General features: G+C 39.4%; 1 long non-coding RNA gene across 2 annotated transcripts in view; it reads right to left on the reverse strand.

Moving 5' to 3' along the window:
* Positions 1-794: 794 nt before the first annotated feature.
* The window catches only part of LOC127530623 (uncharacterized), a 116,268-nt gene continuing 89,535 nt past the window's right edge, over positions 795-27,527 (reverse strand). For both annotated transcript variants that reach the window (XR_007937270.1, XR_007937269.1), the window contains 2 exons: positions 17,140-17,214; positions 795-861 (listed from right to left, as the gene is read on the reverse strand). This is a non-coding gene — a long non-coding RNA (uncharacterized LOC127530623). The remainder of the gene's footprint in view (positions 862-17,139; positions 17,215-27,527) is intronic.

The following is a 27,527-nucleotide window of genomic DNA, read 5'->3' on the forward strand; positions in this document are numbered from 1 at the left end:
AGGATTCTGGTCTACGTGGCCTCTCTCTCTCTTTTTACTTCTTTGTCCTTTAGAGGAGATATGAATCGTTGTTCAAACAGCAGCAGGTGATCGTTTCCTCATAGTTTCCCAGCAGCGATGCGCTTTCAGGAAGTCAGTTTGAAAGTCAGAGCGAGATTTTAGAAATGAACAGCAGAGAGAAGCGCCGACTGTGAAAATAAACTGAAGCAGCAGTTCCTTAAACAGCCCGAAAACCAGACGCAGAAGTGGGTAAATTCAGTGTTAAAATGGGATTAGGGCTAATTATAAATTAGCAGGAACAGGCTCCTCACGTATATTACACGCAGCCGCAGAGGTTAGAAAACACTGAATCTGAATTACCGAGAATTAAGTCTGCCCCGGCAGCGGTGCAGCAGGCTGTGACAGACACTTGGAAACTCCTAATGCTAATTTCCATTTTTAACAACCACAATTTAGCTGTCAGAGCAGAAAAACGCCGCCTACGCTGCTGAACACCAGGAGCCAGACTAGCTGAGCATCTAACCTAAGTACCTACAGCTTAAGTGGTGATCTTTAAATTTCGTTGCCGTGTGCAGGGTCTCTGCACCTCGGGCTCCATTAGAGGACTTTGTGTTAATCCTGCAGGGGATTCTGCCGTCCCCTCGCCGCCCCGGGCCTCAGAGTGGGAGATAGGACGGCCCAGAGATGGTATGAGGGCTTGGAGGGAAGCCCAAACACTGCTAAAATAACTCACTGGCCCTCTTTTTTTTTCCTCCCTTTGCATCTCTTCTGTGAGCAAAGACAACACACACATACCTGTTTGATGAATGGGAGTTTCTGCCCGGTTTGCTCTGCAGTGAAAACGCCTTGGAGTGACTCATTCTGCATACAAAAAAACAAGAGAGAGCAGAGACGATTTGGGTTAAACGCCAGAAATATATCAAAAATGCTTGATGCCCGGCACTCTTTTAAGGCCGAGCCGCAGTTATTTCAGCACTTATTTAGAATTTCAACGATAAAAATGTTGCACTTTCAGCACAAAATAACTCCGTGTTGAATTCTTCGGTTGACTGCTTTTACTCGGTAGGAGAACAGAGGTGAGAAGTTTCCACGTTTTTCCTGTGTCCCTGCTCGGTCAGAACTTCAGCAGTGCACCTCTGGATGTTTCTTTAATTGCACTACGCAGTAATCATGGCTATAAACGTTTAATTAATTCAATACATTATCTTAAAGCAAACCAAATCACAAAAGGCTGCCTTCTCTCTTTCTGCTGAGGTTTACTGGGTTTACGCTATCGACCAGCTTATGACCTCTTTTTAAAGGAGCGCTACGCAATTTTACAACAACGACAAAGCAGCAGTAACAAGAAGGCGTCTGGGTCTTCATTGACTTCTACCTTTTAAAACATAAAATACTAAACTACAAGAATCAATAACACAAAATGTACAATCATTTGCTTCACAGAATCGTTCCTTTTCAGAGAGATAAATTATTATTCATGATCATACTTATAACCACTGAATAATTTAACTCTCTGAACCTTCTCGTGGTCTTAAAAAGCATGTTGTTGTTTTAAAATTTGCCAAAATTTTAGAGTCAGAAACAGTAAAAACAGAATCCTGTAAATTTCAACAAGTTCTTTAAACTACTTCTTTGTGTCGTACCTTTCTGTCATAAAACCTAACCGAATCTAGACTTAAAAATCGAGATATTTAATCAAAATCAGTAATTAATAATGAGAATAATGAATAAATTTTTGCTTTTATACGGTTCAAAAGTTTAGGGTCACTTAGAAATGTCCTTTATTTTTTAGGAAAAGCGTTTTTTTTACATTGAAGATGACATTAAATGAATGATAAATCCAGTGTAGACATTGGTAGTAAATGACTATTGTAGCTGCAAACAGCTGATTTTTAATGGAATATCTCCATAGGGGTACAGAGGAACATTTCCAGCAACCATCACTCCTGTGTTCTAATGCTACATTGTGTTAGCTAATGGTGCTGAAAGGCTCATTGATGATTAGAAAACCCTTGTGGAGTTATGTTAACACATGGATGAAAGTGGGAGTTTAATGGAAAACATGGAATTGTCTGGATGACCCCAAACTTTAGAACAGCAAGTAAGTAAGTAAAATGTGTTTCTATAGCACCTTTCACAGATACAAAACCACAAAGTGCTTTACAACAATAATAAAACAAGGATTAAAAACAAAAACAACAAAGATAAAGGTAATAAATTGTTAAAACGGGACAGCAACAGCTAAAATACAGTGCATCAAAACAACAAATAAAACCAATTAAAAAATAAAATAAAGCGGCAACAGGTCAACCAAAAGCCTGTCTGAAAGAAAAAGTTTCCACCTGCCTCACAAAAGTAGATATATAATAATTCCTTTTGCACTAACAAAATCGTGTAAAAACAAGAACGAACAAGTAAATGACCGTGAAGACAGCAGTAACCCAGCTAAGATGTGACAAAAATTCTGAGGCTCTTTGGATGAACTGGGTTGAACTGCAGGCCGTGTACAGACAGGAGAAAGCAAAATATAGAATGCAAAGTGACCTTTTTTAGTATTGCAACATTTCAATCAAAGAAATTCAGCTTTTGTTTTTCTCTTTTTTAAGGTTTATGGCATCATATGGTCATCACACTGTACTGCTAGTCATGGTCGTGCTGTTTCCATAGAGGTGCAGGACTTTATACTGCAGCGAAAAATGAATCAAAATGTGAAAGGAGCAAAAGTAAAAAGTGCAAAAATGACTTTGGTCTGAGAGGGTTAATCAATGCGAATGCACCAGATTTTATAGGACGACCATAAGCTTTGCAAATAAAATGCAAATCTGCAAAATTGGATAAAAGCAGTGGAGTGAAAATTGCATGTAATCTCTAAAAAGTAAAGTCAAATTAGAAAAATGAGCCTCTTTGATCAGACAAACTCTTACATGTTCTGCCCTCTGAACAAGCAGCTCACAATAGCACAGAAGTGTTTCCGCTATGTAATGTAGTCTGCTTTCACCTTAGTGACCTAAGGAGGAACAAATGCACATAGGAGGAGGTGGAGGAGGGTAAATAAAGCCCCTCAGATGACAGCAGGCCCGTGACGGAGAGGAACTGATGAATTATGGGAGTTTCGCATCAAGACGGGTGGTACGGTTGCACAAAGTCAACTTGGAGGAAGGGAGTTTCCATTTAACGTGCCGTTCATTGGAAAAACAAGCTGGGTCTAAAACAAAGAGTAAACAAATGCAGATGAATAGGTGGCCTACATGTCTGTTTGGCAGGACGAGGAGTGGCGAGTGAAAAGAGAAGAGAAATATGCAGTCTGACATTTTCTACTGTGGGCAAAGTTTACTGTCATTTCAGGCCAAGCAGCAGCGACGTGAAAACAGTCACGCTTTAGAAACCATCCACAGTTTAGCAGTTTGATCGAGGCCGTTTTCAAACAGAAAGACGAGGAAAAAGTGGAACGGTTACATGAAACGTATGGAAAGTTAAAGGGTGTTGAAAATGACAACACAGCTTCTTGTAACGACAACTTCTGAAAGAAACGTGGGTACACAAAGTGCAATCAGCTCCTGCACAGCGGCCTCACCGTTCGGCCATTTACAACACTTAAAGTCACCATCAACTTTCCTGTGTACACTTTCTGGAAATGAAACCAACTCTGAAGAGGGGAAAAATGGTTTTCGAACAAAAGCCTACAGTATCTGTGAGAAGCCGTGGGTGCTGCTGTGTTTATCGAAGGACTCGGCTGTTGTCAAAAAGACAGATAGTCGCTCTTTGTCAACATGATTCAGCGTAATGACCCTCATTATTTATTTGCTTGCTGCCATGGCTACAGTTGGACAGGCCTGTGCGGGGTTTGTCGGCGCTCTGACAGGACCGAGCGCTGCATGAGAATCCAGGCGTGAAACACGCTAAAGCAACAACGGCTAAGCGCGGCTCTGCGTGACGCTTTGAAGTGCTTTTCATCGGGAGATTATCGACGGTAGGAGGAGGGAGAAGAAGATTGCTTTGAAATTACCTCACTGTTTTCTGACACCCTGCAAACACAGAAAAAAGGCTGCTGTAACACAGGAGCATGAAATGAGCTGAAAAGACGACGCGTATCTGTTATCTTTTGGGTTTAGTGCAAATATATGAATAAAAAATGTGCTTCGATATCGACTGGACACCAGCAGGAGTTTATTTAAGATGGAGATCAAATAGATTTTGTAGCTTTAGACGGTTTAGTTCGGTTTACTAATCTGATAAGTACTGCGGATTCTTTCAAACCATCGCAGCTGTTGCCAATCCAGAAAAAGTGACAAAGCATTTTCTTGCAAATCATCAAAGCCCTGCAGAGAAGCGATCACACCTTCCTGCCGCATGCATCCAGCCGCTTAAACTGACATCTTATGCAGCTGGATCGGTTCACAGGTCACAGATTGGGTGTCCTGATCTGAAACCTGTTCTGATTTCAGATCAGACGTGACGCTGCGGTGCTTCATCACGGAGACATTCGTTTGAGCAGAAAACTCTGGTCTGAAGCGTAGAGCGCCGCTTTGATGTGAGCCTAATATGGCTTGTAAAAAGGGGGATCCTGCACTTTGAAGTGTTGTCTGACACTGTCCAGACACGAGTGTGTAGCCGTGTGTCTGAATGTGAAGCTCCAGCGCTGTAGTCGGCCTGCGTCTGTCAAGCCAGAGTTATAAAAAGTGATGTAAACATTGAGAGAGGCCTGGAGAAAGAGAGAGACCTGGCAGGAGAACACGGAGCTGTCACTGGGAGGGATATTATTCTGTGCAGAACAGCTTCTTTTGTTTCAGATTTATTTAAACTTTAATATATAGTTTATTCTCTGAATCATTACCAAGGTTTCAACCCGAACTGAGGACACATTTACAGAATCAAAAAAAAGCAAATTAATGTGTCTTTTTTCATGCAGCAAAGATCAGGAGCTGCTGTGTCACGACTAAAAATCAGGGGGCGCTAATGCTCAAATCTGTGCCATTAAACCACCGCAGAAGAAGACCCTGCTACGTGATGCTGCAAGAAAAGAGCAGTCGAACCTCAAACGAACATGAAAATGTACGGAGCCCCTCTCATGACATGGTAAAAAAATAAATAAAAGGTGGCCACGATATAGCTATAATGTGCGCACGAAATATTACTTCGTTCCCACGAAGCAGGTACAACGTGCGCTCGAAATACTAATTTGTGGCCACGAAATAGGTATAACGTGCCCAGGAAATACTAACTAATACTACTAATATCATTCCTGGACAGCTGGGTAAGCAAATCGAGCACACCCTCTCTACAACCTGCAATAATATGTGTACGGGCCGTACTTACGTGATGTTCCTAAAATGAGCGTCTTTTCTTAGCTGTTCTAGTCCATATCTTGTTATCCTGCATTTAGGAAATTATTTATATAGGCCTGTGTTTGATACTTTGTTGCAACGGGTAGCCTATCTGCTGACGTGTGACCCGATTTACAAACTTTTTATCCTCAGCCTGTTACTACATGTTGTTTTGTTGTGCTAAAATGTAGCCGTAAACTCATTTGTGTCTGTAGGAGCTGCAGCCCTGCACACATATCCGGACACTTTTCAGGAACAGCTGAGGAGTGTAGGCATACTACTAAGCCAGGTATATTGAGCATAAAACCGGAGTTTTCTGTGTCATGAAGGCGTAGTATTTTGTGCGCACGTTATAGCTATATCATGGCCACAATTTATTTTTTTACCGTGTCATCAGAGGGGCTCCGTAAAAATGTAGAAATGTGTGCGTAGAAATCTGCAACTTCTGTTGATTTCACACACTAATCCCAAGACTTTTACTTATCTTGTGTTTTCTTTTTTGTCGACATTTAAATAACAGACTTCATGTACATCACAGTTTATTCTCTTGCAAGTTTCCACCTCATTTTTTGGGATATTTCAAGGCCTTTTCACTCATTTATGCACAAACTGAACAACGCACTTCTTCGGTATTTTCTGCACGTTATTCAGCAGAAATGAGTTGCTCTGCCACACACACAGTGCTTTAAAGAATTATTCTGGCTTCTTATAATATATTCAATGTCTGTTTTTTGTATTTTTGGTTATCATTTCAAACTGGAAAACATCTCTGTACTTGAAACACGAACTGTTGACATCTGAGAACACGGCAAAGAAGAAGTACGATGCAGAAAGAAGTAAAATGAGGCAGAATGTTGCAAAAAATACACAATAAGCGCGCAAATTTATGTGATAAAGTCTAGGTGCTGTACATATCCCTATACATCATGATGTGGAAAAATAGAGTTCAGACATTCATAATAATGCTACTAAAAAGATTTAATCATTTGCCACTTTATTGTAATTGAGCACAGAAGCTCTTTTCAGGCCATTTTTCCAAAGTAATTGTCAAATTTTTCATGCTAAACAAAATCTGGTTTCCTCTGTAATAAAGAACTGAATTTTTACGTTTGGATAAATAATGTTTTCTCTGCTGGATTCACAGATTTTGTCACAACTGACAGAAATGATGGCAGAAGTTGTAAAAAACTGACAATATATTTTAAAAAATGTGGTAAATAATGTATTATATTTATATATTTGGCTTGTGGTGTTGTGTGTAAACTTTGGCAAAATGAACAATAATTGAACAAAACACCAATAGTTGCCTCATTAAACTTAATCACTTTAACAGGGGAGAAATTATTCCAGTATTGAAGAAAGGAAGCTGACAGTGAGGGGTGAGACAAGACAAGGAAAGGGGGAAAGCTCAGTGTTTTATTCTCTGTATACTCCCTAATTGTTCTTTGCTTTCTCTATGTAAATCCATCTTTTGATCAAGAACACACCAAGAGAACTTGACTCTAATTGTTTCTGTCAGAAGATATTTCAAAATTACAACATAAAAATGCTTAGTTTTGGTACCAGACAGCAGATATACATTTAGTAAACACATGAAAAGACGTGTTCAGTGTTAAGTTTTGCTTTTTCCTCTCTAATGAAAACATCATTTAGCACTGAGCCCACACAGATAGAAATAAAAAAAACAACAAAGAAAACATTGAAATCTGGGCATTTTTCTTGGCATTTGGCGTGTTTTACACTTGTAAACATTAACGTGAAAAATGATTGCTTTAAAGGACTCCTTAATGCTTAAACCGAGGACTGCTTTTATTATTTTAAATACACCAGGGGATCCTTTCACTGTGCAATCAGCTCAAACAAAGATAAAGGGTTGTTACGACAGACGTTAAAAACCCCAAAGACCTTCAGATAACACATTAAAAAGGGAGTGACTCGCCCTCTGCTCCGTGTGCAGGTTACAGCGCGTATAAAAGAGATTTTAGATGCGTATCGTATGTCGCGGTGCAAGGTGACGATTATTCACAACGCTCTGGAAACGAAACAGAAGATGGATAAAATAGGTCGGGTGCTAAAAACTCTGCTTGAAGGGAAAAAGAGCGCGAGCTTTCAGGCGGATCGGTGCAGTCGGTGTGTTTGGCGGGGCGTGGTGTGGGGAGCTGGGGGCTGCAGTGTGTAGATCACAGCGTTAGTGAGGAGGAGGTCAGGGCCAGTGCATCTAACTCTTGTACTGATTGTTATGAAGGGCCATGTGTCAGCATCCATCTGACCACTTTATAACTCCTGGCTGTTCCCTGCGCCTCTCCTGCAAAAGGTCCTAATGCATTCTCTTTGACCTCGCCGGTGTAAATCAAATATCTGGCTTCAGATCTTGTCGAGCTGCTGCCTGTGTGTGTGTGTGTGTGTGTGTGTGTGTGTGTGTGTGTGTGTGTGTGTGTGTGTGTGTGTGTGTGTGTGTGTGTGTGTCAGGAGAGTAAGAAAAAGAAAGAATAAATAAAAGTCTTTTTTTTCCTGATCTCACTTGAGTACATCTGAGTTCACAACCTCCAACGTAAAGAAACGCTGCAGATAAATGGTTAGAAATCGCTGCAGAAATATAAATAAATTAGCTTTTAATAGTGTGACCGTGCTACGGTGAAGGTCTAGCACAAAGAAAACAACTTGATGAAGTTTAGGGGAAGATCAAAGTTTGGATTAAAATAAATTAACCCTCGTGTCGTCCTGCGGGTCAATATTGACCCGTTTTAAAGTTTGAAAATGTGGAGAGAAAAATATGTTTTCACAGTGAAACTTCTGATGTCCACATTTTCAACATTTTGGGAAAAAAAGCAATGTTTAAAAATATTTCTTGAGAACATTCACTTAAAAATCGACCAAAATCGAGCGAAATTCACTGGATTTTGGTTGATTTTTTTGTAAGAAGAAAATTAGAAGTTTTACTGATACATATGTAATCACTTTAGATATTTTTAGGATTTTTTGGGGAGATTTTTACGAATTTTTCAAAAATATTTCTTGCCAAATTTGGAGGATTTTTTTTAAAATACTTTTTTAGGGGAAACTTTCAAGGAATTATTGGAATTTTCTACCTGAAGGTTTTGCAAATTTTCAGAAATTTGGGGATTTTTTTTGGCTCAAGTTTTGGAATTTTTTCAGACAAGGAAACAATATTTTTGTTGCCCATAAATGAGGACAACAGGAGGGTTAAAGGAGGAACGTGGGTGAGGTCTAAGTTACGAAAAGGTCGTGGTTAAAGAAACAAATCTGACTATCAGCTTGAAATGGGGAAAGAGCAGCTGGGTCTATATATAACTGAGAGACTTTTGAAGTCAACAGGATATATCTTTTTTTAAAAAGTTTCAATTTTACTCAGTTGTACTTCTAATAATCTTTCTCTAAAAATGTCATGTGGTGTTTGGTTATAGGCGGCCATGTTGGTTTTAGGCCTGAAAGCAGCAAAAATGTCAACTATGATACAAAAAGTCCCACAATTATATGATGACCCAGCAGTATAAGACACAGATAGAATTCATGGAACACACAGACAACAATATGGATAACTGATTATATGAATAACTACAGCTTCTAACATGCCTTAAATATAGATTAATGTAGATAAATGAATAAATAAATACTGATATATTTTTATGTAGAAACATAATCACATGTAGATTAAATTTTTCCAGTGTGTTGTTGACCCATCCACTGACCTCCACCTCCTCCACACACTTTCTAGCTTGTTTTATGCTTAACGCGGATGAATTACGTCATTTTAGCAGCCACGATCCGTCATGTAGCCCTTCTCAAGCGGGAAAGTTTCTGCATCGCACACCTCCAGACTTTTTTAACGCAAACGGAGACGCGTGGAAAACAATTCATGGCGAGAAATGTAGCTATTCTGTAAAATGCCATGTTGTAAGTGGTGTAAATGATGGCAAACTTCTTCTACTCTAGTTTAGTACTGTGGTAGACATGGGTTTACGATACACTGCCCCCTGCAGTTTGGGAGCAGATGCCAAATGAAAAGCCCTCATGTGGATTCTGAGCATCTCATTTCCATGCATCACAGTCGTGTGGAAAGCGCAACCCAGGTTTCAAACTACGTGACCTGGCTTTGTCTTTTGCTGCAATCATAACTGAAATACGGCCACTAGAGGGTGCTGCTCTTGCCTCGCATGACCACTAGGTGTCGCTTAACAAGCTGCCCGCACAAATGAGCTATGGTGTAAATTTTACGGGAAGAAAGTCTCAATTGAAGTTTTTTTTTTAACAATTTCTGAATAATAATAATAAAAAATCCCTCAGACAAATGAAGTAAAGTCAGTTGTTTTCTCTGTTTGTACAAAATACATGAAAAAGGAATGAATAAAATAATAACCACGGGGTAAACATCATTTTAAAAAGTTGTGTGAGGGATTAAAAATGTCAGTCATCTATCATGTTTTAGAAAAACCCGCTAATGCATATTGGTGCACGTGTCTGACTTTAAATGTCAGTTTTTCATTGTTTCTACAGTGCGGATTTACATGATGCAAGTGGAACAAAGGTCGGCTCTGACCTGTTAGTCTGGAAACTGAATTCATTAGAGTGAATCGGAGGCAGACTGAATATTCAGATACACTGGTACAAGCCAGGAATGGAACGATTTGTGTATGAAAGTCAGAACTTTCTGAATGAAAAAAGCTGATTTTAAACTGGATTTCTTACTTGGGAGTTGGACTTCTCTTGCACAGAACTGCACCTCTGAGTGTCTTTTCAGTGTTGCATTAGTGCTTTAAAATTGATCTAATACATTTAAACAGCTCAACTTGCAATATCACATTTTTGGGGGCACTTGGAAGTGACGTGTAATCTTCAAATTTGGTGAACTCTCAAGCAAACGGTTGACTATTCGAACATCCAGCAGTAACAGAGCAACACTATCGTTAATTTGGAGTCGGGTTTTTGACCATTAGAGTTCAACGATCGCTCAACTTTTAGCTCCCTTTTTGGTTTCCACCGATTCCTGAGGAAAAAACCTGAGCCTTTCGTGGCTAAATGCTACGGTATGATAGCTGTTCAGAATTTATGCTAATTGGGGCAGTGGGGCTGGATCAGCAGTAAAACTATGGGATGGAAAACCAAAACGACGAGCTGGAAGATGCTTAAGAGAACAGTGGAGCGATATTTCCCTGTTGACTCATCATTACAAGCAGTTTCACATATAAGCAGTCATGTGATCCATTGTTTATGTAAGAAATTTGATTCTAGCCTCTTTAAAGGTTTATGGCAGCTATCCATGGGTTTCCAACGTCTGTAACTTGGATCCGAAATTCTGTTTTCCACTTTCAACTTCCTCCAAACACAGAAAAGAGCAGCACTTTCAGAAAGCCAAACTTCACAAGCGACAAACAGAAAAAAGCGTTTAGGTTTTGATAGAAGCCCAAACACCACAAGACTCGCCTTGATGCTTCTTGTGATAAATTTTACGAGCAAAACGGTGAACTGTGACGAGTTAGTGGTCGATACGAGGCGGCATTTGGAAAATTATACGGTAGCATCTCCAGCACAGTTTGTCTCATTAAACTTGGCCAGCTGATCCGGTTTCTGTCCACATGTGCATCCATCAAACTACACAGCTGACTCTAAATGAGGCAAAAACATTTCATTTTTTAAACAATCAGCGGCAAACGTATTCACAAATGTACCGTAGAGAAATGGGCCATAATCTCCTGACAGTTGGTCCAAGTGAGGAAGAAAAAAGAGCTGCTACCTGACATTTGGCCATGGAAACCACAGCTGGTTTTATCCTCAAACAGATCAGTATTTTGTAAGTAAAAGGTCACGAGAGGTAAGTAGTGGAAGCAGGAGCGAGCATTTAGATCCCATTAAGGAAACAAGCTCTTCAAGAAGTCTAACATGCCGTTTTTAACTTGTTTTTAGATTAACTCCGTCCGGATTAATGATGACAAAACAGAGTTTCTAAATGTAGAAACCCAAATGTCTCGGTGAACTACTGGTCTGTGAGTTTGGGTGTGCCTTAAAATAACTCTCAATAGATTTATACACTCCTGTTGTGCACGCAAAGCCCTCCTACTACATCACACAAGATTTACTCCTAAAACAGGAAGGTAGCAGTGGATTCTTGACAATAAAAAGTGAATAAACATATCAATAAGAATATCGAAAGCAGCCTTTTTCTGCGTGGATAAGTTTCATGTCATTATGCGTCTGATTGCCAGAAACTCTGCTCTCAACATTCCCAACATTCCCATGTAGCTCTTGACCCCTGACAGCCTTAAATTATTAACATTCCCATATGGGCTTAAACCCCCTGATCGCTGCTTGCAGCTACACTTTTCATGTGTTTTTCATATCACCGCAAGAATTGATGCAGGAGATAAATATCTCATTTCTAATCGGAGCCCGTGTGTTTCTGCTGCACGCCTTCCTGTTTGTCTGTCCGGAACGCATCGCAATCATGTAGTAAATTTGACTGTTTTTTGGAGAAGTCTTGATCCTGGATGAACGCGGTGTTTCCAGTGAGCGTCTGAGGCCAACAGGGGGCAGTAGTTTGCCTCTTTGCGCTGCAGAAACAGTGACTCAACCTTACTGCTGCTGCTTTCGAATCCAGCTCCACTGACAGCACACAGGTCCAACAGCACAATGGGTTATGAATGAGCTCCCATTCATCACAATTAATCAGCGGGCCAAACCCATTAACTGTCAGGCGGAGGACGAGTTTGTCTTGGTAAGAATGACGGACTGCTCGACTGCTCAAACGCACGAGACGGCTTCAGACATTTGAGGGAGAGTTTGTGACTTCAGAGGGAGAGACCTTTAAATTTAGGATATTTGATGAATTTTTTAACAAAACCTGCTTTGTGATTTGACACATTTGGAATTAAACACCACTTCCATCTCATAGCTGACCTCAAATAGTCACATTTCTAGTGTATTTGTTGAGGCATTTTCATTTATTGCATTTTTTTAACATTTTGGAAGAAGATGTTACACTTTTTTTTTCCTCTACTGTATTTTCTTGGTTGCTATAGTTAGTTATTTTACAGATTACAGCTTTCCTCTTGAAACTGTATACATAATAAGATGAATTAACCCTCCTGATGTCTTCATTTACGGACACCAAAAAAATACTGCTTCCTTGTCTGAAAAAAATCCACAAATTCAGCAAAAAAAAAATTCCTCAAATTTCTGAAAATTTGCAAAACCTTCAGGAAGAAAATTCCAATAATTCCTTAAAAGTTTTATTTAAAAAAATCCCCCAAATGTGGCAAGAAAATTCTTGTAAATATTTTCCAAAAAATTGTGAAAATCTTCCAAAAAAATCTTTAAAATATCTAAAGTGATTACATATATATCAGTAAAACTTCAAATATTTTCTTTAAGAACATTCACTAAAAAAAATCAACCAAAATCCAGCGAAATTCGCTGGATTTTGGTTGATTTTTTTTGTGAATGTTCTTAAAGAAACACTTAACATTTATATTTTTCCACCAAAAAATGTTCAAAGATTTCCTCAAAATGTTGAAAATGTGGACATCAGAAGTTTCACTGTGAAAATAAGTTTTTTTTCCACATTTTCAAACTTTAAAACGGGTCTATTTTGACCCACAGGACGGCACGAGGGTTAAACTACTTAACTGGATATATTATAGCTAAAATTAGCTGCAATAAATAAAAGCTAGTTATATCTTCAGGAATCCATCCTGTCGAATGAGTTTGCTTTTGAAATTTAACTTAACCTGCAAAAACATCTTCATCTTTTTCTGTGGACTTCAACACTTCTTCCACTAAGCATACATTAGCATGTGTCACACATGAGCACATATATGTTCTTGTTTCCATCCTAGCGTGTCCCACAGAAAGAGATTTCCATGATGCACGCTTCTGTTCCATATTAGACGTCGTCCGACGTGAGCTCGGTCAACAGGCTGCTGATAAAAGTTTAAAAAGAGAAGTGAAATGTAAATATCTCAGTCAAGTTCGAAAGGACGTCTGCAAGCATGTCTGAGTGACCAAACTTCAAAAACCCTCAAAGTCCTCCTCAAACAAAAGTAAATCTTTCTCTTTCTCCTTTTCTCCTCTCTCCACAACAAACACCGCATAATGATTTTTTGGTATCTGCTAGATCGAGCGGGGTTTTGCCGGCAGCTGTGTGGCGGTCGCGGGGTTGCCAAACCAAACAGAGGGGGGCTCCTGAAGTCACCTCTGCCCAAACATACACCTAATCCTCCCAGCTCGCAGCCCTGCAACGCACAAGGCGGTTTAAAAATAGAGCAGGGGGGGGGACAGAGGTCAAATCGACAGAGGGATTTAAGGCCTTATCATTATCACGGAAGAGCAGAGCCGAGCTGCAGCCCTGAGAAAGTGCCTCGGAGCTGGAGGCAGGACGGGAGGCCTCTGCATGACTAACAGCAGGCAGACGGACGGGACAAGCACAAACCTACCTTTTTCCTTCTCTAGCTGAGGTGAAAGTCACACCTTCCCCTGTCATTTTTGGCAGCACAGTTCCACCTACGTTTGCCCGTCGCCTTCGATATTTTAAGGAGTTGAGGCTTTGTTTGTTTAACTGATGGTAATTTACAGAATATAGACTACACCTCTGCACCTTTAACCCCGTAAAGAACGTTTATGACTTAGCGGACGAGCGTTAAGTTCCAGAGAAAGCAGACGTTCAGTTTTCACAGATCTGAACTTCGAGTGTGTCTCCGTGGAGTTCAGCCACAAATCACGAGTGCAGATCTCATGGAAAATAATCATTTTAGAGTATAAAGGACACACAGAATGGAGATATTTAAAGGAGAAGGCTTTCAGATTAAAAGCCGTCTGCTTTTTACCTCAAACATTCCTGGAAGTAAACAAACCTCGTCTGAAAATTGATAAAACTAAGTGCTAGACACGACAAAAATGCTATATTTTTAGAATTATAGTAGCATGCAGTGCAATTTAACCCTCGTGTCACCCGTTTTAAAGTTTGAAAATGTGGGAAAAAATGTATGTTTTCACAGTGAAACTTCTGATGTCCACATTTTCAACATTTTTGGGAAATCTTTGAACATTTTTTTGGTGGAAAATAAGAAATGTGAAAAATATTTCTTTAAGAACATTCACAAAAAAATCAACCGAAATCCAGCGAATTTCGCTGGATTTCGGTTGATTTTTTTGTGAATGTTCTTAAAGAAAATATTAGAAGTTTTAATGATATATATGTAATCACTTTAGATATTTTTAGGATTTTTTTTAGATTTTTACTCATTTTTTGAAAATATTTAAAAGAATTTTCTGGCCAAATTTGGGGGATTTTTAAAAAAAATAAAACTTTTAAGGAATTATTGGAATTTTCTTCCTGAAGGTTTTGCAAATTTGAGGATTTTTTTTGCTGAATTTTTTCAGACAAGAAAAGAATATTTTTGGTGGGCTAATGCAGTTTCTAAACACATGCTGGTCTTATAGCTTCTGACTAAAATTATAAAATAAACTAGCAAGTGAACCATTGTAAGACAGAAGTTTCTCTCCTATAATTTTGACACTGAATGAACAAATTGAATCATCTTCACACCAAAGATGGGATGAAAACGCAGCTTTGACAGCAGGTTTTAGACTCTAAATCTTCAGTAAAACGCAGTAAAAAGTTGAACCTCAGACAGCGTTTAATGCTGTCGTGTGTGAGCTCGGTGCTATCAGCGATACTCGGTGTGAAGAGCACTTCACGCCTGATGAAAAGCACTTGCACAGGCCATTGAGGTCTGCAGAGACGGATCCCTGCAGCGGCATCAGGTATAAGGAGGTTCAAACGCTGGCTCTGGACTCAGAGGAGGGACGCAGGGCTGCAGGTGGACGGACGGTGTTGGGTTTGCTTCCGAGTTTGACTGTTTTGGGGGCGAGCGAAGTAGATTTAGAGGATGCATTTGTGCTAAAATGTTCATTAAAAGTCAGAATAATCAAATTCGGCTGGACTGGAGGCTTCAAGGTGGAGAAGAAATATGACTGACAGCTGCAAAAGCATCTGATTTTGCACATTTTTGGTGCATATTTTTGGTGTATTTTAAGCAACAATGCCTTTTGACAGCATGCCAGAAATGAAAAAGCAGTCCAAATGCACACTGAGGTTATGTTTCTGCAAAGTGAGACTAGAAAAACTGAAAACTCCGCATCAATCAGAGGTTTCTTCCCGTCCTGATGACAGTGAAATCCCACACCGCCCCATTACGGTGAAGCTGCAGCACAACTTCACTCCGACGAGTGCAGGAATTTGATTAAAACTGTCTGGAAAACGGACCGCAGCGATGTTAAATCACAACCTATTGACATGCTGTCATCTTTTCATTTTCGTAGGGAGCAGAGCAGTGATAATTCTGCACAGCTTCAGCCGCTTTATTATCACCTTGTTGTAGCTTAGCCTGTGTACCTAAACTGTACACAAAGTTATTACTGACATGAAAGCGCTTAAGCCCCACGGAGGAAAAAGGGCTGTTCAGGGGCTTGATGAAAATAAAATAAAATAAAAAATCTCAGTTATTTCTAGGGAACTGGGGGCTTTGTTGTTAGCTTTTGGCCACAAAGCTGGAGATGCTTTAAAAGGAAAACTACAAAAGCTGACCTTTAGGCCTCAATCAGAAACAGACCGGTGAGAAAAAAACCAAGGAGGGGAGAAGAAATTGTTCAAGGAGGAAGAAAAAAAATGATGCTTCCCAAATTTAACTGAATATTTCACTGCAAAGTCTTCCTTTACATGTGTGAAGAATGCAGTTTAATTCCACTTTTTCCTTTAGGATTAGAAATCAACAAAGATGCTTCATTTGGACTGAGACTAATAAATATCGGTTAGTCTGGCAGCAGAGCCTGCGAACTTTTCCATGACAGAAAAAACGCATTTCTGAGTGTGTGAAGCCACTACAGAGAGCTGAAAATGATTGAAATAAGAAAGTGAGACGAGCCGCTTTAAAATCGCAACATGGGAATTAAAAAAAAACAGAAAAGAAAGACAGAAAAAAAGCCACAAGCGCCGGTGAACAACTTAAACGTTATGAGCTCATTTGCTTGGAATAAAATGAGAATAAAAATAAAAGGGGTTCAATTAAACACGCAGACGAGTGGAATCAGACGTTAATTGAAGCTCGCTGACATTTAAAGTTCCGCTCGTTAATATCCGGAGGATTAAATCCGGAGCTTTTATCAGAGAGAAACTTTCACATGAGACCCTTTTTATTATTATTATTTAACCAGAGAACATTTAGGCTCATGTTTTAAAGCATAAACGAGGTTTAAAGTCAAAGCACGGGGATTAAAAATGGGACAAAAAGCGCAAATTGATGGACGCATTCGGGCTCAATTAGACTTAATTTATCATTTAAAACGGATTCGGTGTTTCGCTTGGTTATTTAAGGTTCATTTGTACCGTCTGAGGATGTAAAAAAAGGAACATAAATTCACACTGTTACGGTAAAAGCACCAGAGCAGCGAGAATCCGATGCGCGTAATGAAGAAAACGGTTTCTTTATCGTTGATTGTGAACATATAATAGCTATTTCTTAAACAAAAGAAAGATTTTAAATAATGAAGGCTTTCAAAATACATTAAAACGGCACAAGAAGAATCCAAAAATATATCCACTGACGTGAAATTATACCACAGAAACTATAACAAATGCACAATTAGCAGAGAATAAAGCCATGCAAATAGAAAACCACGTGTCCACATAAAAAGAAAAAAAATGTTTTTTTTTCTTTTAAGGCGCAACAAAAAAAGCGTGGGGTTTCTTTTTTTTCTAAATGGGGTCCATCTCTTTCTTTTGCCCCTGAGGAGGGGGACTTACCTCCTTATTGTTCCACACTTGAGCCTCTTAGAAAACAAGATTCCTGATGTTACCAAAAACTGCAGCTTCCCAAGTCTGAAAAATACAGAAAAATAGCAGCAATGAAAGAAAAATCTACACGCAAACTAAATGTCCACCTTAAGACAATGCAAAGCAAACAGAAAATGACGGAAATGCTTGAAATAAACGTTTATTTTGTCTCTAAATGTATTAAATGCATCATAAAAATATTCAAAAAGCACATTTTTGTCCTCAAACACCAGCAGATATCTACTGAGCATCAAACACACACAACACATGCGCTTTAATCTGACTTTTATTGCAAAATATCTCCGAATCAACAAACTAAAGTTCCCAGAATGCACCACGGAGCTCGTGTTTTGGTTCTCACAGAAAGCAGAGATCACGGTGGGAAGAAACAAACAAACAAAAAAAACACGAGGCCACGAGAACAAGGGAGATAAAAAGGGTGAAAAATATCAAAGTGATCACGTGACAGGAGCCAGAGGAGCCAGAAGAAGTAGTCACGTGATCTGATGGACGAGGATCGATGTCAGGCTTCAGAGGCAGACATGGATCAGCCCTGAGTGTGTGTGACCGCTTTAGTATGGGAAATTATTCATATTATGTGTGGAATTAATCATATTATGTGTGTATAGAAACACTGAAATCCAGCCGAGGGTCATTTTAAAATGCGTGATTTCAAAATAAAATGCGTCGTTTTTGTGTTTCAGTTTTCAAACTTCGAAAAATCTACCCCAAAAAATCTACATATTTTTGCAATTTCACGTACCATTTATGTCTTTTTCCAATAATATTTAATTATGCAAATTAATATACACAGTGAAATAGAGGGAGAAACTATAAATTCAAGCATTGAATGATTGACAATTTATCCACAACTTCTTAGAATCATATTTATTAACCAGGATATTATTTGTGATGCTTATGGAAACACAAATATATTTGAAATTAATTACAAATCATGTTCATTATGAGTTGTATTTACTTTATTAACCAAATAAACTGTTAGTAACTGCAAGAAAGTGGAATCTATTATCAGAAATGTATGCATTTCTGCCTAATTTTTAGCGCTTTTGTTTGATTTTTATGTTGTAAATTTATTTATTTCACTTTTTTAACTGAAGAGCTGCAAGAGCACAATGATAAAGAAAGTCTGTCTTATTTTATCCTTTACTTTTTATCTATCCATCTAATATTTGGGTTTTACTTCATATATAAAGTTATATTTTTATTAAATCATCATTATCATTTTCTTCTATTGTATCTTTTTTTTACATTTACTATATAATAAATGTTATATTTTGTGTTTTTATTATATTTTAATATGTGTTATAATGTTATTTATTACATAGTTGAGGCAAATTTACTTTCATTAAGTGCAAAAGAGTGGAATTTATCTGCATGGGTCACTTCCTGCCTCATTTTTAGTGTTTGTGTGTGACTTCTTTAAACTGAAAAGCTGCAAGATGACAAAGATCGACCTATCTATCTAATTTTACATGAAAAATAAATTAATTCTGATGCTCATATAATCCACATTCGTCCCTTCAAGTCTCTTCCATTCAACAAAAAACACTCCATCAGAACAAGTGCAACCTTTTATTGTTCAGGCTTTTATAAATATGGAGAAAACATGCGATAACACCGTGAACCAGCCGCGATAATTGCCAGGGAGCGTGATTTTATTGGAGATAATATGTTACTAAAACGCTTCTCTAAACCCAAGGGGGGGAGAACAACAAACAAATAAAAAGCAGAATTGAAGTGATGTAATGTGCAGTTTGAAGCCTCCTACGGCGAGAGCAGGCAGACAGAGGGCTGTATAATAGAGTCCTGACTGTCTTTCAGAGCTGGCGGTGTGTTCGCTGGGCCGGCTGAGCTCTAAGTCCTTCACACACACACACACACACACACACACAAAAGCCCTGCCTGGTTGCTCTAAGGAGGTTTGTGCAGCAGATGTGGGGGTCAGCGCTGCAGGGCCTTAAAGCAAAGGCCTCGACTGAGCCAAGCTGATCTTTTACAGCATTAAAGCCTCACCCTGGATCCTTTTATATTGTTTAATTAGTTGGAAATTAATGCAGCAATTACAAATTAAATCAAAATCAAACAGACGCTCTTAATGAGATTCACGAAAAAGCGGGTAAAGATTAGCAGATGTGTTTGTCCAGACGGGGGATGAAGGGCCGATGGATACGTGTGAGGAGGAGAAGAGTGCCTTTTTTATGTGAGGGCGTAAAAATGAAAATCCCTCAACAGCTTCAAAATACCAGCACATTAAATCAGAACTGACCCAAGCCCCTTTTTGGGAGGATTTGTTTTTTGGGTTTGTTTTTTTTTTTTTTTGGATCCTGTTGAGAATATTTGGGGATTTGGAGGCATAACAGAGGAGTCTGAAAAGTAAAGGAAGATGTTGTTAAATACTTCAACTATTCACAAATGCCTTCATTAATAGAAAAAGATACGAAAGACTCAAGGTAAAGTCACATATTCTGTGATTTCTGCCTGGATCCACGTCAGCCAAAGGGGTCTTTATCGTGCCATTTGGTTCACTTATCTAGATTTGTTCAACAAAAGCAACCACAGCAGCGTAATTACAAGCGAGCGTTGGATTGTATTATTCTAAAGTTCACCAGTTTCCAAAACATGTTTCCTTTCATACCTTGCTGACTGTCGGTGGCGTCTGAGGCGTTTAAGATCACAGCTGCTGCAGAGCCGGGGGGGCAGGCAGCCGGCTAATGCAGCCAATTAAAGCCTAATCCAGTGATGAAGCATTGTCTCAGGAAGATAATGGAGCTGCTAAGTGGCACTGCTAATGACAAGGGAGAGGTGGAGATCACCGCTGGATAATGCCGAAAACTAGCCAGACAAAAGAGGCAGAAGTCTGGGGAGCTCTGCGGGATGCTGCTGGCAGGAAGTGGGAAGTTTGACCTTTTTGGGAAAACTGGAAAAAGTGCAAAAAGTGTGTTCATACAGCCACCACATCTTAAAAAAACTAAAATATTTATTATACATTGCACAAAAACTGAGGGCCTACTCTTTCTTAAACTAATATTTTGTCAAATGTTCATAAATTTGCCATTTCACAATAAAAAAATACTGTTTTGGAGCAGATTTTGCAGCTATGTTTACATTAAAATACTTCCTCTGGGTTGGATTTGTCCAAAGTTAACACATTTTTGTAGATGTGACAAAGTTGTTTTTTTTTTTGAAGTTCCCTCAGGATTAATGAAGCATCTATCCATCTATCTATATAGATAGATGGATAGATACTTTCAAAATAAACTAATAATTTGACAAATGATCATAAATTTTCCATTTCACAATCAAAAATACTGTTTTGGAATCAGTTTTGCAGTTATATTTACATTAAAATACGTAGTCTTGGTTATATTTGTACAAGGTTTACATATTTTTGTAGATGTGTCAAAATATTTTTTTCATTTTTTGAAGATGAATAAAGTGTCCGTCTGTCTGTCTACATAGGCAGAAAGATACTTTCAAAATAAACTAATACTTTACCAAATAATAATAAATTTGCCATTTCACAATAAAATATTCTGGGTTGTATTTGTATAAAGTTAACAGATTTTTGTAGATGTGTCAGAGTATTTTTTTCAGTCTCCCTCAGGATTAATAAGCATCTGTCTGTCTGTCTATCTATCTACTAAATTTCCTCACATTTGCAGCATAACAAACCTTTAGCACGCTATATCCCAGATTTACTGAACTCAGATGTTCACTGTATGCACATATGTTCACACAGGTACAATAATGAATCCAGGAGAGGCGCTACACACTATTCTCTTCCTCTTATCTTGTGTTTTTTCTTCCATTAACGTAAGATTTCTGCATTTCAATTTACATTCTAAACCATTAGTTCACATTTACAGTCAGCTAATTAATCCTAAACGTGTGTCACGACTCCCAAACTCGCCCAGAGGACGTGCATCAGCGTGCACAGTTGCATAAAAAAAACAAGCTGAGCACGACACAGCCGACGCGTTCACATGCACTTCTTCCACAACGCAGCACCGACACCTCAGATAAACTCACTACGCTGTTAATTCAGCAGCTTCACGAGGCTTAAGGCACCATTGTCACGCAGATGACAACATACTGGAGTTTAGATGCATCAGATAGATTAGCTACACCTTCCTGCTGGTAGCGAACACACAGAGCGCTGCTTTGAAACACCGAGGACACTAATTATTTACAGATATTAGAATTAATGATTAAAGCGGAAGAGCGTGAATGTTGGGGAGAAGCCGTGGCAGTGACCTTTAACAGACAAAAACACCTTAAAGTGTCATTTATACAACTTATCACTGTTCATGAAATATTAAAAAAGCATCTGTAAATGCAGAAAACCAAACAATAAACTGGTTTTAAATGAGTCACTTTGTCCGATTTAGTTGTTTTTTAGAGGAATGCAGTTATGACAGGAATGAAACTAAGCGTCAGATGTTCAGAAATCCAGCTGCAAAGCAAAGAATCACTCTTATCTACGTGGGCTGATGGAAAAGATCCAAGTAGTTAGCACCTCATTCATTTTCACCTGAAGACTGTACTCCTGTGTGGAAATTACATTTACAGACTGAAAAAACATCACAAACATATAATTATGTCTTCTATAATATAAAACAATCCTTCACAGAATAAACACTGCGATTGTGTAATTGCTATTAATCACAAACTGTGCAAATGCAATTTAAACACACACTTGAAGTATTTTTTGTTCTACTTTTGCTTTGTGCCTTCCATTCTCAGCCTCCACACACATATACTCTTCATTTGAGGAGGTTATACTTTAGTAAATAGAGCGTCAAATGTTTTTTGATTGGTATACCAGTTTTGTTGCATCGTGTTATTTAATCTGAAGTGTAAATTTTGTACTGTAAACTCTTTTAAATCAGCTGAATGCCACCTTGCTGCTTAAAATCCGATATGTTCAGCCAACACAATGCTGATCTAAACTCATCTCGGTACACTAAAAGAGCTTTAGAGTTCAGATTTCAGCCCACTGTTTCTCATCGTTTGGGGTTGTGTGTCCTTCCTACTGCTCCCAGCCTGAGGACGTTCATCCTGCATCCTGAGAGCTTGTGTACACTTCGTTTGTGTTACTTCCATGCATCTCTCTGCCTTGGGAACCCTGTGTTTTAGTCTTAATATTTTAAACAAGAATTCAACCTTGTGGGGGGAAAAAAAACACTTTAAAACCATAGTAGACTCTCCCTTTAAACGTGTAACACAAGCTCAGTAATCATCCCTCCAAGTGCTTACAGGCGCAGCGCTGTACAATCAACTGAAATTTGTAGGAACGGAAAGCCCTGGCAGGGCCCCGGCTCCTGAGATCATGTCTGTTTTATTGGGGGATAAATGCTGCCATTGACATTGTGGAGGGGTAGAAGGGAGCGTGGCCCGCCCGCCTCTAATTGGCTGCATTAGCATCATCATTTGCCGAGCGCCGGCCCCTCCCATCTGGCTGCGCCTCCTGCCGTCCGATTGGCTGCGTCCGCATTCCAGCGCAATTTACAAGCCACCTCAGGGATGCTTTTTTTTTCTTCTTCTTTCTCTACCCCATTTTGCTACTTTAGTTGTTTTTTTCTCTCTCGTTTCTCTGCCAGGGCCTAACAAGCGTCATTGTGTGTGTGTCCTGCTTCAGCCGAGAGCCAATGCAAAGAACTGAGAGCAGTGGAAGGTCTGACTGCAGCCAGGAGAAAGAACAGATTTATATCTAAAACAGGGATGGAAATGCAGCACTTAGAATCTGATCGGATTGAAAAAAAAAAGACAGAACAGAAAGAGAACAGCCCCTGTAGAGAGGAATGAACTGCATGTGGTTCAGTCCTACATTCAAAAAGTCAACACTTTCCATAAATGTGTGTAAAACCCAACAAGGTGCTGCTTTGACAAATACAGCGCCTTCCATAATTATTGGCACCCCTGGTTAAGATGTGCTGAAAGCCTTAGAATAAATGCAGAAGCATACTCTCACACACAAAATTGTTGAAAAATGTATTATAGGAGAAGATTAGGTGCTGTTTTGTTGGCAAAAGGGGTTGTACAAAGTTTTAATATCAGGGGTGCTAGTAATTGTGGCACACATGATTTGATGTATAAGAATTATTTCTTCATGTGTGATTTTTTTTTTCCCCCACTGAACAAATGCACTTGGATTAAAGGTTGGATTTTCCTCTTTTTTCCCCATTGTGGTCCTATATTATCTAGAAAAAAATGAATTCATTAGAAGCTAAAGAAAACATCTTAACCAGGGGATGGAGGGCGCTGTATGCATGAAGTCAGATTTAGGGCTTTAAAGGTCCCATATTGTTTGCCTTTTCAGCTACTTCATCTTGCATATCCCCACAGTCTGCTTTTCACTTTTTCAGCTGAAGATGCTACAGAGTCAGTTCATTTCACTGTGACTGTATAACCTCTGGCTTTAGGGCTTTTATAAACAGGCTGTTCTGAGTTTCAGCAGGATGATTTCTGGTTAGTTAAGTGCAAAGCTGGGAGGTTAACTAGCTATAGGGAGCCTTTAGTTTACACCAACCACAACTACAAAACACTACAAACAGATTTTCAACATATAGGGCTTTTAAAGATTGAAAAAAACAATAAAAATAAGATGAAATCAGACTCTGCAGCAAAAAAACAGAAGGCTGGAGGGGAAAGGTTATACAAACAATATTTTTTCCAGGTCATAACAGAATTATACTGCAGATGAATATAACTTATATTAAAGGAGGCACGCTGTCATTAAAATGTGTGATTCCACAAAAACAAAGGCCACAGACTATCACACCGGCAGTCAGACCAACTGCCAGACCTAAAGTCTTCCAGCCAAAATATGGGCCGCTTCGATTCCTGAGAGAATCGTTGTTTGGAGAGGATTCATCAGGTTCAACTTTTTCGCTGAGCACTTGTTCCAGCTTCCGTCTCTCAGTCCTCTCATAGTTGAGCTCTTCGGTCAAACGCTGCACTTGTGGTTCCATCGCCTCCATAACGGCCTTCTCGTGGCTGAGCCTCTCCTTCACGTTCTGGAGCTCTTCATTCAGCTGTTTGACCACATCCCTCTCCTGCTGAAGCTCCACGGTCACGGTTCGTAGTGCCTTTTCCCGCTCCTTTGATTCGTGACTCACTCTGTCAAGCTGTTCGGATACATATTCTACCTGCATGAGGGCCCTGTCTTCAGTCAACACTGTAGCTTTAGGACTAACAAGCCCTTCGGACTTCTCCACATTACGAACAGTGTTCAGAGACCTCTCTCGCCTTTTCATACTGAAGGAGGATGCATCTATGCAGCTCTTCGATCTTTTCCTCCTGATCGACATGCCACTTTTGGGCATGAAACCACAAAGGCAAAACATTTGATGAAATAGTTCTACACTCATTAAAAAAAAAAAGAAACTCGGTCCTCAGAATAACAAACTTAGTCACACAACTTGAGCTAGCCTTCACTGGCTATTTAAGCTAGCACAATTTTATAAACACAAACCGGAAAATTGACGAAGAAATGTGCCTTAACTTCAAATAAAGTTTATCTACAGCTAAAGAGACATGAGTACAGTCTTACCTTATTCACTCAAATCACAAAGAAGACTTTAAGAGGAGGTTAACTGCCACTGACCAGAAAACCGTTGTACGTCGCTGGAGGCAAGTGTGGACGATGCGCGCGTCCGTGAGGCCTCCCGCAGCGTGCACGCCAATCATCTGCGGGCGCGCAAACAGGCTTCAGATACATACTCCTCAAATAACAAATAAACAAGCCCGGTTGTTTGTTTGTTTGTTTGTTTTCATTTCCGCGTCGAAATGAGTCATTAACAGTTTTTTCTTGCTGTGCTCCATTTGACCTACTGACTAATATAACTGAACGGCCGAAACACGAAGGATCTCTTAAAATCCTGATTCTTTTGAGGCGAGTTCTGAACCGTTCCCGTTATCTGCAATCTGCTGCACAGTACCTACCAAGTATTAATAAGAAAACCATCTAATTACCAGGAAGCGTGCATCGGGTTTTCGTCATTATGACTAGCATCATGTAAACATACAGCTGAAGACAACAAATAAGGCTCGATTGAGAAAACACTTCGGCAGCACGCAGAGCGCTCCGGAAGTCGCCCAAGAATTATCACGTTTTTAAGTTTTCTTTAGTTTCACTGAAATTCAGTGAAAGATATAAAGACGTGCGTTGACACACAGCAAAGATGAATTGTTAGTATATCATTCGGCATATTTTATTTTCAAAAATGTAAACATCTCGGCTAAGAAACGAGTCAGTTTGCGGCACTTTATCATGTACTGGGACAGGAATTGGAATTCGCTCAAGAATTATCAGGATTATAGGATGTCTTTAGTCTTTCAGCACTTCACTGATAAATATCTGTACATACTATGGCACAACGCGAAAACAAAGGGCTAAACGCTAATTCGGCTTGCTTAATTGCTCAAAATGTCAACAAATATAAAACAGGGCTTGTCTATTTGCTGTTGTAGGCAATACATTACAAGTAGCCTAATTATAAGGTGGTGTTCATTCATCCATCAGTCTGTAGGTTATACTTGACAGTTTGGATCACACACTGTGTTAAAGCTCCTTGGTGTACTCACTCTAGCATTAATAATTAACATGATTTTAGTAGTTGTTGTCTGCAATTTAAACCAAACAGGAAAAAGCTGTAAAATAACTGTAAATTGTTATGTTATTTTATTTTATTTACAGTTAAAAAATATAGTTTCTATTATCAAACACATTGACACCCATGCCTAGACTGAATATTTATGCTGGTCTCTCTTTATCCAACCAGTTAAATCAATCATGATGGAAATTAAAAGCAGTTTTGAAGTAATATCCTATAGATCTGTCATGGTTACTGCAGGTCACTTCTGTCCTCGTCACTTTTATTCTCAGGATGCTGTACAACCCAGAAGACTGTTGGTGTTGGATCATTCTGGGAAAACTCCGGATTATGTTCAATAATTATAATTTTTTTCTAGCATAAATTTAAATCCATTCTTCCTTCGGTATCTCTGCTATGCTCAGGTTAAGGTGGGGAAACACTGTGGTTACCATCGCTGCATGACTCACGCTGGATCCACCACACTTTCCACCTTTTCTGCATGAAGGCCATAAGTTGTGAGATGCAGAATTCTCCCAATATGCGCATAATTCTTCTGAATACTGGGGCGCACTGTGAGACAGTAAAGACGGATAAAAGTCAGGTGAAGGCGAGGGAAGGGAGTGTAAGGGTGAGTCAATGAGATTATATGGGGGAGGAGGGATAGGAGATGGAAGTCTGTAATTGGTTGCCTGGAGAGGATTAACCTGTCTGCTTCCAGCCTCTCCCCTTCTAACCTAAACAGCATACTATATACCTGGGTTTCCATGGCAACCGCCCTCTTTAGCATCCCATCTCAGCCCGTCCTACCTGTCATCCAGTCTCTCCTCATAATGTAAATGATTAATTAAGCGTCTGACAGCGTTCCCAAGCAAGATATTGTGTTTTATTGTCTACCTGGTCAGGTAAGCGGAACAGCAGCTAGCGTACGCCACATTAGCCTCCGCACTTCCTGACTCCTTCACGGCACACACTGTAATTAAAAGACAGGGAAGGGCATCCCCCTTTTCCTTTAATCTTCGGATTTAACTTTGATTGACGCTTTGAGGCTCCATACCACACACACACACACACACACACACACACACACACACACACACACACACACACACACACACACACACACACACACACACACACACACACACACACACACACACACAGCGCACATGTGCACGTTTCACAACACACACACACACTCCCAACCTCAGATGTAGCCGCGAGGCAAGCAGATACTGGTTTGTGTGAGAAACCACAGCCAGCCAGACGCACAAGAAACACAGACAAACACTCGGAGAGAGCGTTTCGCGAGGTTCCCACCATATCGCTGTGTGACAACACACAATAGGACAGGAAATAACAGCCAGACTACACACACCTTCATCCTGTATTCTGTCTGAGCAAACTCTTTAGAGAACAATAAGATTAATGGATGAATGGTTTGCTCAATAACAACAGCGAAATGTTTGACAAAAGTGCCGCCAAAGTAAGAGGATACAGATTCATTTGCACACATTGTAAGTGAGTAATTGCGAGCTCCGGCATTTGATCAAATTAGAATGTGATCATTGCTAAAATGACAACTGCATACTTTATTGTTTGACGTCTCTTATCTTGAAATGTTGTGATGGTCTGATTAACTTGATGGATGATGCATTCACTGATTTTTAGAGCTGTTTTCCTTTTGCACATTTTGCTCTAAAACTTTGCCATAGAAGTTTAGGTAGAATTCTGTGCTCAAAA

This window comes from Acanthochromis polyacanthus, chromosome 17 (assembly GCF_021347895.1).
Source record: "Acanthochromis polyacanthus isolate Apoly-LR-REF ecotype Palm Island chromosome 17, KAUST_Apoly_ChrSc, whole genome shotgun sequence".
NCBI classification, from domain to species: domain Eukaryota; kingdom Metazoa; phylum Chordata; class Actinopteri; family Pomacentridae; genus Acanthochromis; species Acanthochromis polyacanthus.